Source organism: Haemaphysalis longicornis, unplaced genomic scaffold (assembly GCF_048455015.1).
Source record: "Haemaphysalis longicornis isolate Haplotype H1 unplaced genomic scaffold, Haemaphysalis longicornis Haplotype H1 scaffold_6, whole genome shotgun sequence".
Lineage (NCBI taxonomy): Eukaryota > Metazoa > Arthropoda > Arachnida > Ixodida > Ixodidae > Haemaphysalis > Haemaphysalis longicornis.
Genome location: NW_027526407.1, coordinates 156207108 through 156226648, shown reverse-complemented (window position 1 = coordinate 156226648; position 19541 = coordinate 156207108).

Sequence of the window (19541 nt, the reverse complement as noted above, 5' to 3'; positions counted from 1 at the left end):
TTCCAAAACGCCCCCTCGACGTCGAAGTAATGCTATTGCTTCATGGCAGCTAACAGCGCACACAGACGAGCCTGGACGAAGAAAGAAGCAACGGGGCGAGCGCTGGTCCGTTGTAATGCTAACAGCGCAAAAGAAAAAAAAACAGACAACGGAGACAGAAGAGGACGAGCCGCCTTAAAAAATTTAGCAGTGGCTTAGCTCGGCTATGTCAGAGAGAGAGAGAGAGAGAAAGGAAGGACGGAAAAGCCGGGAGTTTAACCAGGTGTATATACAGCCCGCTTTGCTACCTTGCGCTGGGGGAATGGGTTTCAGGGGATAAAAGACAGGGTGGGAGAAGAGGAAGGAATAGGAGTGGGAAGGCGCACTCTCCGGTCCCGTTTCAGGCACTGCAGTCTTTCCTGCAAGTTCGTTTTGCTCAGGAAATGTACAAGGGCTTTCGTCGCCTTCTGTGAAGAGACTGATAACCGATGATCCTGCTGTAAAATGGTCGATTGTCCAATCGGCTGGGTGCGGTGGCAAGCCCGCGTCTCTCCCACGAGTATTCGGGGCAGTGACACAGCACAGGCTTTGTAGCCTCGTCCGCCCCACACGCGTCGCAGTGGGCGCTGCTGGCCATCTCGATGAGGAAGGAGCGGGCTTTCGTGAAGGCCACTCCCAACCACAGTCTAGAGACAGCACATACGGAAGACGGCGCTGAAGAAGAGGATATTGAACATAGAGGCGGTCATTCGAAAAGTCCGGTGTGTTCCATTGGTTCATGGTGATTCTGCGAGCAAAGGAGCAAAGCGAGCTCGTGGCATCGGTTCTTGAAAGCGGAAGCAGGATGGTGTGTTCAATGTCGTGGCCTGTTCGAGCAGCTTCATCCGCCATGACGTTGCCGATGATTCTGCAGTGACCTGGAAGCCACTGGAATATTATGTCATGGCCGTTTGTGATTTTTCTCTAATCTCTGTCACCAATTGGTAGAGGGGGCCGTAGCGCAGGGCTGCGCGTAAGCTTTGTAAAGCAGCCTTAGAGTCCGAGAAAAGAGCCCAGTTTTGAGGAGTAGCTCTGATAACGTGATGAAGAGCCTCGCGAATGGCTGCGAGTTCTGTGGCTGTCGACGTCGTAATATGGGCCACACAGAATCGAGTTGTGGCACAATCTACTGGAACAACCACCGCACCTGCCGAACTGGATGACGTTACTGACCCATCCGTGCATACATGTTTCCGGTCGTTGTACCGCTCATGCAGCAACAGCATTGTATAAGCTGTTGAAGGGCCAAGGATGGCAAGGCGGCCTTTTTTAGGATATAGCCTGTATTCAATAGCGAGGCACGCATGCAGGGAACCATGTGAGTGCGCCGTCACTGGTTACGTCGGGGTCCGCGGGATGGCGGTACTTGTCCGTGCCAAGCGCATGATATGGGTTCGACATTCCAAGCTCTAGCCCGCCTAACGCAAAGTAATGCCTCAATTCCAATGTGAGTTCGATTAATAACAACTCTGTTGACACCACCGTCGAGAATCGGGTTGAAACGGAGCAGACGACGCACGTCGGTGTTATATTTTTCTTCAACGTGCAGCCGCACTGGCACAGGCCGCGTCATGTCCTTGGCGCTTCGGCCATGTCCGTGGCGGTTTCAGTGTTGCCAAAGGAAGAAATTGACAGCTAAACTTTTCAATGAATACCACCTATGCGTAGCGTGAGTTAAGGTTCATAAATCCAATACAATCCAATCTAGTCCAGTCCAGTCCAGTCCAGTTACTGCTCCCCGTGCATGCGCAGCACGGCTCTCCAGGAGCCACGCGAAACGGCTATCAAGCGGCTCCGGCGCAGCGTCAGACTTGGCTACTGCGCAACGGAGGCACACAGCCGGGCACGCGCCGGCGCCAGTGCGTTTGCCGCGGCTATGACGTTTCTCCTCTGGAATGCGCAGACCGGCGAATGTGCAGACCCAATTCTCTACACACCGGTACTCCATTTGGATTTGATTGGAATCCAACTTAATTTAATCCAATCCAGTCCAATTCAAATCAAATGCAATACAATCCAATCCAATGCTCCTCGCGCTTGCGTAGCACGGCCCTTCACGGTTCACGCGAAACTGCTCAACATCGGCCAGTGTAGCTTACGCTACAAAATACGAGCCGTGTTGAGAAGCAGGATGATCGTGACGATGGCTAGCATGCGGAACGAGCTTCGCACAGGGCGGGTCCAGTGGTGCCAGACGCGGCCGCAAAGTTCCAACTGAAAGTTCAACGGAAGGTCCAAAGGAAGTTAGAAGTATCCCCCGTAATCTCTGCTACAATGCATTCGGGTCCACTAAATTTTCGTAGTTTTTCCCCCACAACTGACAAAGGCGTTGCCCGTATGCAGCGCCAGGGCACCCCTCGGGCGTCCATACAGTACGTAACTTGCCTTACCAAAGACATATAGCTGCCGTAGACGGCTTGGCGACAACTATTGCATAACAAACTGTCCCGACCCACAAGGTGGGACAGTGTGCAGTACCTAACTCATTCTGCCGCTTTCATGTTCTCACACTAACGGCCAGTGAGGCCGCCCATGGCCGACCGCATAACGGTTCGCAGTGCCTGCCTGAAAGCCGCGACCCGCATAGACGTCGCAAAAACGGCCCATTCACGTCGGGCGTAAATTTCCTGAGCCGCGAAGGAGAGGCCACTTCTGGCTCGTATTTCTCCTGCTCTTTTCTTCTTCCAAGCTTTCGGGACTGGATCCAGGAGCGCATGAATAAGTGCGGCACGGTTCAGGGTGCCAGTCTAGCGTTGGTCACGGGGGCGTACGTTGGCGACAATTTTTCGCCCATCGAGGTCTACTTAGTTTCTGCAACCTTCGGTCAGGGAACCGGGGGTCACTGGGTTCAAAGCAGGCGACGTGGGGTGCGCAATGCCTTCCGCATTGCAACTGTCCACGTGACTCTATTTTGTTCAGGCTATTTATGAATGTTAGCCTAGGTTGTCGTGGAGGAAAGAACGACACTATGTCTCCGGGTCTCCGGGTGGCCTGAAAAGAGGCCGCTGCCGTTACGTTGACAAAGGACGTGTAGCGGATGAGGGCAGCGGGCCAAAGGGCGCGAAAAGATGATCTTGAAACTCGCTTGGCGCCGTTACGGTGACCCCCGCCCCGCTTACGCCTGTCGCATCGTCACTTTGTTGAGTCCCCTTACAGCACTCCTTCTCCCTCGCGGTGCATCACCGGCGATCGTTCACTGTGCGGGTCTTTCTTCATCCCTCCCTTACTTATTTTTCTTTTTTGTTGTGACTTTTTGGTGGGCAGGCGGCTCGGTTCACTTTGTGGGGAGCGTTTACCGACTGGTCTCTTAAGCTGTCCCATATTTACAAACTTCCCTGCGCCTGCATTGTGGCGGGGCGCTCGGGAGGGGGAGACGAGGACGCAGAAGTGATGTGCAGATATCTCTTGCGCATGATTTCCCGTTTCGTGTAACGGCGAAGACAGGAGGTTGGGACACCGATTGCGCCTCGCTCGCACGGGGAGGAAGGAGTCGGAGGAGGTTGCACTTGAAACTAATGGCCTCCTAAACTGGGTCACAGCGGGTCAAAGCCGGGGTTCGACTGCCCCTCCTCCCATTCTATGGCGGAAGGTATCTCGTAAGCTGTTGACGTCATACTTAGGCACGCCGCACCGGAAGTTGCGCGGGTCCTTCTCTTCGGCAGGGCAGTAGCGCACGCGACGGCCCTCGCTTCTCGTGCGGGAATCTGCTCCGCAAGCTGCTGGCGGCATCTGTTGGACCCGGAAAGGGAGAGGAGGCTGGAGGGTCCCCACTGGCAAGCTACCTTACCTGTTTTGCAGGGGGTCGCAAGACAAACGGGACCTAAAATGGGCCGTCCAATTTAGCGATGTAACTGCGGTGGCATTTGTGGTTCACCTTAACGCTTAGCGTTGCTTTTTAGTTGTTGTTGTTGTTGTTGCTGCTGCTGCTGCTGCTGCTGCTGCTGCTGCTGCTGCTGCTGCTGCTGCTGCTGCTGCTGCTGCTGCTGCTGCTGCTGCTGCTATGTTGCTGTCACAGTATCTTGTTATGTTGTTGCTGTTGTTATTTTGTTGTTGTTGCTGCTGCTTCTGTTGATGATGTTGTTACGTTTGTACGATATTTTCTTTTCTGGCTGCAGAGCACCCCTTTGTGCCATTCTTCACGCCGCATTGACAAACTCTTATCGTACATCTGCAACAAGGCGGGCATTTTCTTTCGCAGCGCTCTCTGCCTCAAAATGAGAAGGCAAAACTTCACCATGCAAATATTACGCGTTCCATAAACACTTTCTCGCCATAAATGACAAATAGAGTACGCCATCATTTTTGGAGTTAAATTTTTTTTTGTTGAGCATCGTTAAAATATTTTTTTCCGTCAAAACATCTTGCCTTCTACGCTTTGTTACGCAGGGAGTGAATGGCTTAGGTTTTGATGATGGATTCAGTACGCGCGGCCCAGAACATTTGAAACCATGCAGTTTATTATTATTAGCACCAGTTTTATGTAGCGAAAATCTAGAGCTATAGTTGTTTTCTCAATTGCGAAGGTGCAAAAGTACCATTTGCACTCCTTCATCGTCACACGTATACCCTTTGTCAAAAATTTGTGGGCCAATCCTAAGCCTTCTCAACCACAAAGAATTGAAAGAATCGGCTTTAATTACCTTTAAATGCGACGAAAATATTTTAAGGCAGTAAGATAGAAAAGTGTTTTCTCTAGCTTTCCTACATAAAAAGTTTCAGCCTCGCTCGGGACGCAAACTTGTACGCTGAATATTTTGCAGTCTGCGCGTTTCGGGCTTGGCCCGCAAAATTTTGGCAAAGACTGTACATCCGCAATTATGTCAAGCCCCTGTGCACTGCACATTATTCTAGCTTATCCTTTTCGAACATATTATTGCTCATTAAAGTTCCTTCGGTGGTCATGGAATTCAAGTTTGCTTTTTACCAGCTTTCCGAGTATTGCGAACTTCGTTTTGTGGAGGCAGAGTTTATGAACGATACACTTGCTTGCAATCGGGTGATTAGAATTTGGCAGATTTTCATTTGCATAAATCGATCAAGGCGTCCTGCCTACCTGCCCCTGTGTCGAAGCAGCAAACCGAGTTCGGAGGAGAGGAAAGGTGCTCTTTTAGGCGCAACGCTGTGTCGAGATAGCAAAGGAGAGATGAGTCGGGACACGTTCCTAACACCGTGAACAAGGCTGTGGTTCCTGTTCATTTTCCGCTCGTATATGGCACCGCACTAGCGGATGATGATGATGATGATGATGATGATGAAGACGACGACGACGACGATTAAAAACTTTATTCTCGTCCCTGTTCAGACGGAGTCACTGCTTGGGAGTGGCAGTGTCGACGTCCCTTCAGACGGTGGTCAGGAACCCATGGGCCCTGGCGACGTCTTCCGCCAGCTGGACGACTGCTGTTTGGACGTCGGGTTGGGAGATAGTAATACGTACACCTGGTTTACTGGGACACGCCCAAACCACGTGTTGGAGCATGGCGGTTGCGGCGCCGCACCACTAGCACTTATCTGTGTATGTATCTGGAAAGTTGCGGTGGCACAGGGCGGGGTGTGGGAAGGTGTTCGATTGTACCCTGCACCATGCAACCGATTGCCTTCTGCTAAGTGTACGATGAGCGCCTGGAACTGTGCGTCGGCCCATCTATAATGCTAGCGGAGCGTGTCCAACACTTATCGGTGGTGGCTCATACACAGCACTACCTTCTTCGGGGATTGTTCGTTTGCGTCAGCACACGACTATACTGTCTGGTGCACCGCCACAGCTGTCTTTAATCACTCCTAATCGCTCTAAAGGCTGCAAACAGACCGAACTGTAATTACGTAATATGCTTAAGCCATGCCCGTGCTCGATGTGCTTTTTTTCACGCCGAAGCAGCCCTCAGGAGACTTCGTGTTTTTCTTATTTGTGTTTACATAAATAAAGTTAGAAGAAAAGCAACAGAGAAAGCTCGCACTGGCATCAGCGATTTGGTCCCGAAAAGACAGGGGAATCTGGAAGGGCCCGAATATTTGAAGTTCGCACTACTAACAGAACATTTAATTGCGCTTAGATATTAAAAAAAAATATTTCTTGGGCGACCCAACAAAACTTTTGGTCTGTCTGTCTGTCCCTCAATTCGGCCACCCGGATAAACGTTACAAGAATGCTGGAACAAAGGTTTATGCATAGGCACAACATTTTCAAACAGTTAAACCTGGCACCATACTCTACACTTGTCGACGTTGCTCAGCAAGACAAAAACATTAGGCATAATTGAGGCAAACCATCAATAGATAACTGGTATTTGGAGTGTTGTTTTAAATGAAAATTAATGTGTGCCTGATTTTCGTGATCGTAAATAAAAGATCGGTGAGAACAAAGAATTGACCAAAAAATGAAAAAAGGGCTCGCGCTAGTGCCTAAACTAGCAGACGTCATTCCAAGTTTAACAGTAACGAAATGTTTCAATAAATGGCGCGTGAGCATGCAAGAAAATGTAATTGGCCTGAGCGAACCTCCAGCGTCTTGATCGTGGGAGGAGCGAAACGGGAGGAGAGGAGCGCGGGAGAGGGAGGGGGACAGAAGAGAGGCATCTACGGGCAGGGGTGGCAAAATATTCTTTGTTTCCTAACACAATAGAAAATTGGAATGTTCTCCAGAGTGACGTGGTCACGGCGAGTAATTTTTCACACTTCGATGGAGGACTTTGTTTTTTAACCCGTCATAGCAATCCATCACCAACTGTGCTGTTTTGAAACTGGCTGCTTCACTATGATGCCAGTTATTTTTATGTGTGCGATTGTATGATTCATTTTCATTTGTGAACCCCCTTACAATAATGCCATAATGGCACTGTAGGTATTCGTATAAATAAATAAATAAATAAATAAATAAATAAATAAATAAATAAATAAATAAATAAATAAATAAATAAATAAATAAATAAATAAATAAATAAATAAATAAATAAATAAATAAATAAATAAATAAATAAATAAATAAATAAATAAATAAATAAATAAATAAATAAATAAATAAATAAATAAATAAATAAATAAATAAATAAATAAAAGACTATCGTTTTTATCGACATTTGCAACGAATGGACCGCATAGTCGGCCAATTTTTTTTAAACTGCAATAATACGAGGTGCAAGAAAGTCCTGATGTTTAGGGAAAGTGGGAAAGACACATTTCGTTCCAACAAAGGCAGTGTCTCATCCGAGTTTTGACTTGGCTAGCTCACGCAAACGTCGGGCTTAAGGGCATCGGTTTCTTTGTTGGCTGTAGCGGGAATCGGGGGAACGTTTTTTGCAGGCAGGTGTGTTTATCATGTGCCCTCCTCTATGTCAGTGAAAATGCAAGCGGCCTATTCCTGTACGGCTCTGAACAAAGACAAAAAGGTGTTCTGACGCTTCATTATTCTATTCTGATAGATCGGCACCCGGTGAGGCGATTGCATAACGTTCTCGGCTTTCCGAGAAAATATAATGCCTACAACAATCCGTGGGTATGTCCAAAATCGGATAGATATACTCTGTATTCTTGGAAATTTGATTGTCTCAAATGAAAGCGGGCGATTTGTGCACTCCAAGAAACTGCACCTACAGGTTGATTCTCAAGGTCCGGGAGCTTCTCTTGGGAACAAGTTCCCCTTAGTGGAACTTCGCGAATGACGAGTTCCAGTTGGGGGAAACGTCTGACAGAGCACTGTCGAACTACGGAACACATGAGGAACTAGGGACAAAACAAACTACACAACGCACAGGACTTTTGTTTTAGCTGACTCTGGTGAAGGCCACCGGGATGCTATGAGTAAACCTGGTTGTTGGGGTCCCAAGGTCTCTCCGACGTTTTTCTCATCCAATTTTTACGAGCTCTTCGCCGGTTTGCCCTACCAACTAAGCCACAGAAGAAGCTGTGCTCCCCCATCTTTTATGTGTATTTGGGTGAATAGAATTGTACCTCTCAATTCCTTATCTTGGAAATTGTGTGTTAGGGTCCCATCCGGAAAGCATGTTTGTCTCCACTTTCTTTTTCTTTCTTCCTTTCTTTCCTTTTTTCTTTCTTTCTTTCTCCAAAATTACAGCCTCAAAGCGGCGGCAAGGTCAAGGCAAGACAAGTGCTCTTGCCGAAACGTTGGCACGTGGCTGGGACTCCCATCCAAAGTTTTGTCGGGTATTTGGTATTTGCTCCCAATATCATAAACTTCATCGTTGTTTCTTCCTCTATCTCTCTTTTCCGTTCTCTTACGTTACCTGATTCTGGTGCGTGCCACTTCACATGACACGTACTAACCTAAGCGGGTAGCAGCAGCCTCGCCCTCGTGACGTCGTCATCGTCTTTGGGGGCTAGTGGCCCGCAGGGAACGCGTATATGCGGACGCGTATGTGACGCGTATGTCACAATGCGTATTAGTGTTATATTTTATATTGTCGCGAAGCGGAGGTCTGTTAATGTTTTCCGGTTGTTTTGAGTTCTGTGCCCGCAGCCAGGGCTCTTCCTTCCAAGTGTTTTGTGTGAAAGCGCTTCGGACGCGACTAGGCCCTGGCCCCATTTTTTTCTGAGAAACGGCTCCGGCGCGTGTGTTTGCCCGTCGGCCGACCAGGAGACGCCGGCGATTGAGGGGAGCGAGCCATCGTCTCGGCTTGTGTTACCGCGCCGCCGTGGCTCTGCGACTCCCCGTTGCGTCTACGCGGGCCGCTCTGTGCTCCGAACCCTCGGTCTGGTTCAAACGACCACCTGTCTTTTCCCCTTTCGAGTTTGTATGCAATACTTCATTCTCACCAGTAATTCTTTTGCCGCGAACGGGCGCCTTCAAGTTTGAACTTTGTGTCTTCTGTGTTTGATTTTTCCTTTTCACTTTGGCGGAAACGTGGCTGATTGGAGCTAAGAAGCGTCTCCCCGATTGGCTGCAGAAAGCCTTGTTCCATTGCCTCCGCACGCTGAAGCGAATATAACGCGGGTCCGCTGGCTTTGGGGCGGCGGGTGACCTGCACCAGGACTCACTTCAGAAACTCTGCCGCCCGTCGTCGTGCTTTCCCGCCGGGAGACCGAGATCCAGACAGCCATGTCCCGCTAAGTACTCTTAATCTTTTGACTGTCTTTCTCATCTATGTAATAAGTGTAATTGTTTCAAGTTTGTATGTGCTAAATGTCATCAATGTTACCAGTAAATTGAATCAGTTAACTTTAAACCCTCTTCAACGCCTCGACTTTTCCCAGCGAAAGCGTGCTACCGTAGCGGCAGATATGTGACCAAATTACGCCGTTACAATATGTTCAAACCATACTCGGCTGTGAAGGCCGAGGCTCTAGTGGTGGGCAACCGAAAATTTAGGCCCGCTGGGTTAGTTTAACGTGTACCAAAACTTGTGGACTACCATTGCAGCGTCTGTAGCAACGTAGCTTGTCTAGGGATGATGGCGCCGAGGTAGTTGTACTGTAGGTAGTGCTATAAACATTGCGTTCGAAGGAACCGCTACACGTTGCTCATGATTCCTTTGAACTTCGCGCCGACCTACTTGCCCCGTGACCCAGCCCGGATTGACTGCACCGCGCACGCATCTGTGCGCCGAGCGGGAGCTCGCACTTCTCCCAGTCCCCGGCGTTCCTGGCGTGCCGACGGCGAAACAAAAGGCGAAGACACGGGGCGGGGAAAGCGCTCCGTTCCGCCTCGGCAAGAAGCTTCATTTCCGAAGCGCTTTCAAGCGAGATGATCTCCTGCCCTTCCTCACTCGGCGTGCTCCATCAGCGCCGGGAGGCTATTTACGGCCTCCCTCCGCTCGAGGTCGCCTTTGGGCTACACAGCTGCTAATAAAGCGCCGTTTCGCTTAAAGCTAGGTGTCTTGTGTGAGCGCCTACGTGCGTGTTGGCGCCGGCCTGGCACTTCACTGGAGAGAAATAATTATGTATTGGAGAGTTTATCTGAAACCCAAAGAGCTCCAAACTATGGAGTAATATTGGTTGTCTTAATGAAACCACGAGTTTAGAAGAATTACATTAAAGGGCAATGGCTGACACATCCCATGCGTGCTCAGCAGACTGCTTGCTATGTTTACTGCATGTTTTCATGCACCAGTAATATGCCAATAATATGTACAGGGTGATCAAAATTAAGTCGACCGGATTTCTTAAAATTAGGCGCGTAGATTTAGGTGAACACCACCTCTACAGTGAGGTTATGCGCACAGGGGGACACACAATTAGGTCATAATTATTGATATCGGTGGCTTAATTAACGAAAATTGAATAATTAAACATTTAGTGGCTGCGGTAAGCAGTCACGTTTGTATTCAAAAGTTCGACGCAATCGTGTTTCTACGCAGTTTCATTTGGCAGTATTCTTCAAGCGCATTCGTACTCCGAGATATTGAACGGCGAAGTTTAATTGGCCTTCGCATCATTACGCATGCAAAACAGTCAGGACTGGTGCGAAGCTCTTCCTCTTTGTGACATGCCTGCCGTGTACGGTGTTTAGTCTGACAACGATGTGGCGGTATATAGGCAAAAGTGATATGTGGCAGCCTTTAAGTCGTGACATGGCAGTCCTTGAATGGCCTCCACAATGGTTTGGCCTCAGTGTAATAGACAACGCCTGGCGCATCATGAGGACTGCTAGCTCTGGCCCACCGAAAGCTCCGTGCCTTCTCAGCGGTTGCGCTATGGGCCATTGTTTAGAAGGAGTGGGAGAGGCTTAGCTGAAACAACTACAGCAGAATGGCGAGTTGGGCTAGTTGGTGAAATTGCATGTCGAAACCTTCGAAAAGCGCTAGACCCGAAAAAACGCGACACAAACAAAGAGTACACAGGACGAGCGCTTGAAGCGCTCGTCCTGTGTTTCCTTCGTTTGTGTGGCGTTTTTTTTCTTCCAAGTTTTGCGCTTTTTGAAGGTTTCGGCATGAACGGTAGGTACCTCTACTGCTCCCTGCCGAACTGAATGCAGGCTTTGCGAAATGCTGTGGGGAACCCACCTGCTGCTGGTCTTGGGGTACTTCCGAAAGTGCACCCCACATGCGAAAAAGACTTCGTACATGTAAAACCTCGGTGGTCACAGCAGCAATTGCATTTTTGTTGCTAATTGGCAGCTGTCGTTGTGGTTCTTTACGATTGTTCCCTTTGATTTGTGCAACATTCCGCCTGTCAGGAGAAAGATCTGTGGCGGCGGAAAACTTTCAGCGGAGACCAGGAGATGGACTGACTCATTATAAGGCGTTTCGGCACAGTGATTCGGGTTGCTTAATGACGCAAGCACTGTCTTACATAGGAACAAAAACTTGCATTGTGGACTGAATAATTTTTGTTTCATATTTACGAAATTTGTTGTCCATCTCCATGAGTTCGTCGGTCGCGTTTGAAGTCGCATCGAGCAATCCGCGAGCGCCTTCGAGCTACAATGAGCATGTGAAGTGAACACTCCGATAATAAAAAAGCGAGGCAGACGCCATATCCGGGCATATGGCCATCTGCTTCGGAGAGCACACGAAGAAAATGAAGCTTTGCTCCGTGACCCTCTTTACTTCCAGAGTGCCGTCAAGTCTTGAGAATGCCCCGCCGTGGTGACTCAGCGGTTTGGTGCTTGGCTATGCTAAGCCGGGGGACCCATGTTCGATTCCGGTAGCAGGTGTCGCGTTTTAATAGATGCGAAATGCCAGAACGCGCGTTTGCTGTGGGATATCATTGCACGATAAAGAGGGTGGAGCGGTGTTTCGGAGCCCTCCCTCCTCTACAGAGTCTTCGTAGCCAGAGTCGTTTTGCAGCGTTAAACCACAAAATCCTAACCAAGCCAGTCCTGAGATGTTTGCTGTAACTCATGCATTTAAGTGGGATCGTGCCACTGAAAAAAGGAAGCGCTCAGTAGCACGCAGAAACTACACAACGCGCCGCAGTGACTGAAGTGGGCTTTCCGGCAACGCGGTGGTGGCGCGGTAAGACGCTACAAACGTGGCGAGAGTTAGGCGTGCTTCACATCAAAAGCAGTACGGCGCGCTCCCGAGATTTAGTAGACGACACGAAGCACCGCCTTCAAGCCGCCGTGCGCCTGCGCCGCTTAGCTTCGATTAACGGCCGGGGCTTGTGAGCTGGCGCTGCGCCGTGTTCGCACCAAGAGTGGACGACCCTTTACATATACGCATATGCAGGGCACGTTAGATCCCTTGAGTTTAGGTTTATTTTCTGCGTAAAATCTGTTTCCAGTGAAGACTTATTGTACCCTGGATGGCATAACCAACTTCATCCACTCTCTTAAAATATCGTCATCAGCAGGCTGCGACGACATCAATGCAAAATTACTTAAAGGTACTATAAATATCTCTAGTAAATTTATGTACCTTATATTCAAACAATCTTTAAGCACAGGAACCTTGCCTGACGATTAGAAAAAAGCGAAAATAGTCCCTATTTTTAAAGGAGGTAGGCGCGATACACCTTCGAATTACCGCCCGATTTCTCTTACCAGTGTCCCATGTAAGCTCCTCGAGCACATCATAGCATCTAACGTAATGGATCACTTACACTCTTAGGCAAAAAGGACTAAAAGTTCGTCCTTTCGGGGACTAACGGCCTCTGCCACAATCATTAGACCCTTTGGGGACTAACTGCGAGGGGACGAACGGTTATACTCGGTGACAACTTAAGAACGGCACCGGAAGTTGCCGCTGTGCCTTATCACCGTAGCCGGATGTTTCTCCGCGCGGCGCAAGTAGAGTGTTACTGGGAATATTTTGAACATGGTGTGAGCCGTTCCCGTGATTTTTTGGACTTAATATGCTTATAAACGACTCCAGTGACCACAACAAACAAACGGCGTGAGACAAGGCAGACGATATCACGCATTCATAGCAAACCCCTTTCAAAACGCGCGCGCACTGACGTTACGGGTCCGGCGCTTTGGCGGAGTGATACACTACATGACCTGGTGCCGTTCTTGAGTTGTAACCGAGTATAGTCCCCCACCCGGATGGTCCGTTCCGATACTCCCCAAGGACGAACTGCGTAAAGTGCAGAAAAAGAAAAAAACTCCGGCACCGGCAGGGACCGAACCCCTGACGACCGGAAATATACACGAGGAACCCGACGCGCTATCCGCTGGACCACGCTGCCAGGTGGTAGTCGCGGTAGATAATATTCAAGTGTAGAGCGTGTACTTCTGTGCATAACGCAACAGATCCATTGCAACTGGTTCCCGAATTTCTATCTGTGCAAGCGAACGGGACCGCGTTTTGCGCCTTGCACTTAGCGCTTTGCTAGGTTTAGGGACTATTGCTCAGTTCGATTCGAAGTAGAGCCTCACAACCATAGTTTTTCTCGTAAATAACAATCAACTCGTCGTCGCCTAGTTGAGATAGGTAGCTGGGCGATCGGACGACTCATTTGTTTCCGCACATTTTAGCGCAAGCTAAGTGCTTTCTTAGCGTTCGATACATATGTTAAGTGCTCTATGTAACGTATGTGAAAGGTGTCGTCTGTGTGAGTGTCAGAATAAGAAAACATGCCATATTTTCCTGCATCGGCGAAAGCGAATTCGGTGTTGCTTACCCTGAATTCGTCAAATTCGCGTCACTAGACGATTGCGACTGGGAAATGCAAGCGGGTTTTACAGCAGTTGCATCATTGTCATGTGCCCAAGGCAATCATGTACCGAGTGTAAAAGATAACTTCGAGTCGCTTACCTGTAGCAAGCATTTTTGTTTTGCAGTTGCCATCAGCAACATGCGTTTTCTCTCGTCTGTAAACATATGCATATTCATTACGCTCAGGAATCCACTTTTGCAATTGTCACTAATTATGCGTTACTGTTAAGGCGCTTGAAAGCTTTCATTGGCCGTTATTACCTCGCACGAATCGTATGCAACACAGCGTATCAACATAACCTCGCCGAGAAGCGTATATGGCAATCGCGCTTCGCCGCTCCTTGCCATTACCCCCCGCTCTTCTAACCCTAGGCGATTTTCTTATAACTAACATCAATAGTTTCTCCCGTGGCACCATCTAAAGCACCCAGTGACTGCAGTGGCTTGTGTTTTGGAAATATAAAACTGCTCGCAGACATATGCGCGAAAGGGCAACGACGACGCCATTAGGGGATTAACGACGCAGAAGAGAGACTAACTGCGTGCGTTTCGTCTTCCCGTTACTCCTTATAGATCGGCGGGGATGAACAGTTAGTCCGCATTTATGCTCACGGCACGTACTCTGCCGCAGATACTCCCCTTGAAGATGAACGGTCGCCCGCGAAGACTAACGGCTGTATTTTAGTCCCTATTTTAGTCCTTTTTGCCTAAGAGTGTAGAATCAATCAATTTTGTTTACCCCTTACAACACGGCTTTCGTAAACCTCTGTCTTCCGAAACTCAATTTAGCCGAATTTACACATGACCTACTACAACACATGGAAGACAATCTTCAAATTGACGCTATATTCTTGGATTTTTCAAAGGCCTTCAACCGCGTTTCTCACAAACATCTGCTTGCAAAGCTATCTTCTCTTGGTATCAGTCCAAACATTATAAAATGGCTTGAACATTTTTTAACAGGACGGGTCGAGTTTACCTGCGCCAACAATTTCCAGTCAGTTCTAACCAACGTAACCTCAGGTGTTCCCCCGGGCGCAGGCTTATCCCCACTCTTGTTTTTGATTTACGTAAACGACCTCCCCCTCCTGAAAAGTTCCGTATATACGGAAATATGGGAATACGGAGTACTTTCCTAGAATGACACAAAGCCGCAACAAAACACGGAATATTTTTGAGAAACACACATGAATGAAATAGGGCATGCTTATCTAAAAATTTGACACCAATGTTATGACTGTAAGTTAACTAGAACTGCCAAATCATTGTCCGTATGAATTCCGTATATATGGAGTATACGGAAAACATACGGAGCGTCATTTTGCTTATTATTGAAGATAAAAAAACGAAACCTGTGCCAAACGTTTTTATTGCGCCCACTAATGTGATTCCCTGGTTTTTATACTAACATCTACTTTTGGTGTTCTTCGGGGAGGAATAATCCGTATGAACTCCGTATTCCCATAATTCCGTATATACGGAACGTTCCAGTAGGGGGCCCTACCAACATAACACCGAAATTGCGCCTTTTTGCGGACGATTGCGTCCTGTATAACCCCCTTCTTTCATCTAATGACACTATTGCCCTACAACATGATCTAGACACCATCGCTTCCTGCTGCGAAAAATGGCATATGCCTTTAAACCTCACAAAACGCAAAGTAATGTCTTTCACGCGCAAACGCACCACCATAGATAACATTGGTTGCATTCACTCCGTTTTTATTTACCACACCAGTGCTTACAAGTATCCAGGACTTCGTATGACGCCATCTCTGTCAGGGGTGACACATATTCAAACCATCCGCTGGGTAAGCTTCACGCACACCTGGGTACTTGCGACGCAACTTAAAATTCGAATCTTCCGAAATAAAAAGAAAACATGCATATTTAACATACGTTAGACCAAAACTTGAGAACGCATCATTCATTTGGCACCCATCACAAGCTTACCTCACCGACGACTTGGAAGCCGTGTTAAACCGCGCTGCTCGTTTCATTGCTTCGGAATATTCAAGACACACCAGCATAACCGCCTTAAAACAAACTCTGTCTCTTCAATCGCTTGCTTCGCGGTGCACAAGTTCTCGTCTCTGCCTCCTGCACACCTTCTTTTACTTCACCCGGTCTGGACACGCCCTCTTGAAACGCCCGTTTCGGACATGGTCCTGTATACCTCACACTCGCCCCTTGGCGGCGATGAAGAGCCGCATGACGGCGATTAGAAGCTCATTCTTCCCCCACACCGTCACGCTTTGGAACGCGCTCCCGGATAACATTGCTTCGTGCAGCGATCGCACAAAATGTCGTGAGAAACTAACCTATACCAGCAGCCAAAACGATGCCACCCAAACACCACACTTGCGTTCTTCGTATCTCTCTTTTTGTTTTAGTCTTCTCTCTTTGTCTTGTTATTACACTGCTGTAAAATTTATTCTTAGTCTTGCTGTTGTCACTAGAGTGTTCATTCCTTCTTTTTATTTCCTTTTCGTGGTGTTTCTAGTTAAAATGTGTGATCATTGTCACTTTTTAGATGTTACAACCTCGACGTACGCTTTGTCACTTGAGTGTTAATTACCTTCCTTTTTATTTCGTTTTTTGTTGTCCCTTGTTAAAACTTGGATCATTGTTACATTTTTATGAAGTTGTTGAAACCCTGATGTAAGCCGTAACTTGAGTGTTGACTCCTTTCTTTTTATTTCCGTGTTTGTTATTCCTTGCTACATTTCTCTGAAGATGTTGCAACCTCGATGGACGCCCCCCCCCCCCCCCCCCCCCTTATGTAATGCCTCCGGGCTCTTAAGGATGAATAAATGAAATAAAATGAAAAATCAATTCGTCACTTCTGACCGATTTTATAGCCAGTTGGGGAATTGGAATTTGGAGCCGTGCAATACCTCTCCCTTACCGGTATTCACCTACGGGGCAGAAACTTGGGGGCTCACTAAGATGGTTCAACTTAAATTGAGAACGACTCAGCGGGTGATGGAGCGGAAGATGATAGGTGTAACATTACGGGACAAGAAGAGAGTGGAGTGGGTCAGGGAACAAACGCGTGTTAAGGACAGATTAGTAGAAATTAAGAAGAAGAAATGGACGTGGGCAGATAACCGTTGGTCATTAACGGTAACAGAATTGATCCCTAGAGATTTCAAGCGTTGCAGGGGGCGGCAGAAAGTTAGATGGGCAGATGAGATCAAGAAGTTTGCGGGGATAAATTGGTCACAGTTAGCACTGGACCAGGGTAATTGGAAATTAATGGGAGAGGCCTTTGCCCTGCAGTGGGCGTAGATAGGCTGCTGCTGATGCTGCTGATGAATACCTCTCCCCAAATACCTTGCCACTGCGATTATGCTGGCAAATATCCCTGCTCCTCGAATTTGGTTAGTGAATGCGAGGCAGCCTACACGATGGGCTAAATGTTTTACTCTGGAACTCTCGTGGATTATGCCACTTGGATGGAGTATTGCAGGATCGCTATTTCAAGACTATGGACAATTTTTTTTTTACAATCAGCCGGGAAAGGAGTAAAAGGCTCGCAAACCAGTTCTCTCGGCGGCCCGCGCGCCCTCCGCTTCCGGCGCACCAGCGTTGCCTGTGCGCACTGGGCTGTTAACATCGCTCGGCGCGGTGTGCTCCGCTGCGTATACAGTACAAGGCTGTTTCTTACCGTGTGCTTAATTTTTGCGGAAATTTCAGCTGTTTTAGCCTATCATGCGATGCCGTTCAAGGCACAAACGTCACTTGGTCAGAACTGCGGTGGTGGGTTAGGGAACAGCCAGAGAAAGCGAGAAAACGTCGTCGACAGCACACATCTGCACGACACTCTCTGGAGAAAATGCAGTGCGGTTGCGACATGTTTTTGCTGCACCGCTTCCCAACGGACACCGAGTTGAGACATCGGTGGACGCCGTTGATAAATCGCGAAGACTTTGTACCGACGAGACCAACTCAACTGTCTCTTCGGTGCACTTCTTGGACGCAAGCAGACGGGGCACAATCCATTTATCACCCGAAAAGGTGCGACAGGGGCGACGAAATGGAACCCGCTGAAATATTAAAAGTAACTTTATCCTTTACAATAAAACACTGGTTGATTGATTACGGGGTTTAACGCACCGACACTTCACAGGCGATGAGGCGCGCCGTAGTGGATGGCTCCGAATTAATTTTGACCACCTGGGGATCTTTAGCGTGCGCCGATACAATACAACATCACAATAACTTCTGGTTCCTTGTAATAAATTTAAAATAATGTATTTCGTTCGGTCATCATAGCCGGTTGGAAATAAACAATGCCCTTTTCATCTTATCGAACCTTTAAAATCCCGGCGTTTTGTTTACTTCTTTTGAGGCGAACGCATTGCACTGCCAATGCCGTCTTTTCACGTGGTGTGTCTGAGGGCTATCGAAAATGTTATATGCCCTTTCCATTGCTTTGTCGTTTTTTGAACCTGCCATTCCCGCTTGTGTAAAGTACTTGTGAGTGCCTTTTTCTGAATTATTGTAATAATGCAGTATTTTTTCGTGGCATGTCTTCAGCTATTTGAAATGTATATATGCGTTCTCTTATAACTCGCTTTCTTGCTTGCTGATAAGTACTTCTTGTGACTGCCTTTTTGTACACCCCCCCCCCCCCCCCACCACTGTAATGCCGCAAGGCGCTGTGGGTACTAAATAAATAAATAAATAAATAAATAAATAATATGAAAGGATAACTTTCTCCATCGTACACTGCTGGTCGATAGCAGGATAAGCATGCATCACAACCTGGAAACGCAGCTCGAGTTATGCGAAGGCTTCATTTGGAAAATAGCTCAGCCTGTTCACAATGCGGTCAAACGAAACGTTTCTCGTCCTTTTGCGTTGTCACGAAATCTAAAACAGAACCGCCAGTGCTGATCGCGTAAAGCATTCATAATGCTTTTCATAAGACTAGTATAATAAGCATTCATAAAGCATAATATTCATAAGCATTCATAAAGCATTCATAAGACTAGTTCAGAAAGGTTATATTGTATTGCAGTGTCAACAGAGTGGCCATCGCCTCGTCGAAAGTACATCGCGAACGCGGATCGGCGTGACCCACCTGCTGTGCGCGCTCCGCATTCGACGCCCGCGCTTCTGTGGACATGACTGACCGGTGAACATGACAAGAACGGTAGCATTGAAAATACGTACTTACTCCCCGTATCGAGTTTTATGTCAGTCGGTGCCATACCGGTAGCGTTTGCATCGCGGAACTGCGGAGCACCAACAGCATCACAACCACCACCAGTGCTACTGCTGCTCGCGACAGCCGGGGTCGGCATCTTCGCTTTGGCAGCGAAATAGGGCCTAAAAGCCATCCGCCGGTGGTGAAAACAAAACAGAACACATACACACAAGCACTGCAACCGGTAACTTAGCGCCAAACCACTGGTTAATGCGCGGACACTGAATAGCGGCACTGAAAGAACGGAGCACTTAACAGCCCAGCGCGGCGGTTTCGGCATTAGCTTCATAGGCGGCGCTAGCGTCCTGTCAGAAAAAGCAAACGACGGCGCCCACCTCGAGAAAGAAAAATGGTGTATGTCTGCTTAGAATCGACTTCTGTTTTCTTTCTTTCTCTTAAAGGATTTCGTTATCAATGGAGCAGTCATTAAACAAGAGCAACAGTGGTACCATGGGCCGTATATGTTGCCCTCTCGATGATGCAGAATGTCCTGATGGAGAAGTTCGACATAACCGCTCGAAAACAAATTTCCAGATTTATTTTCGCAGAAAAACTGGATATGTTCCTGTTTTTCTATGGTGTCTGTGCGCAAAGTCGAGTCGACAAAGAATTCTGAATATTGCACAAAAGTAACCTATAAATTGTATTCACTGGCGAGGCACGCATGCAGGCATATGAGTGCGCCTCGGGCTCCACGGGGTGGCGGTACTTGTTTGTGCTAAGCACATCATTTGTGTAGGACGTTCCAAACTCTT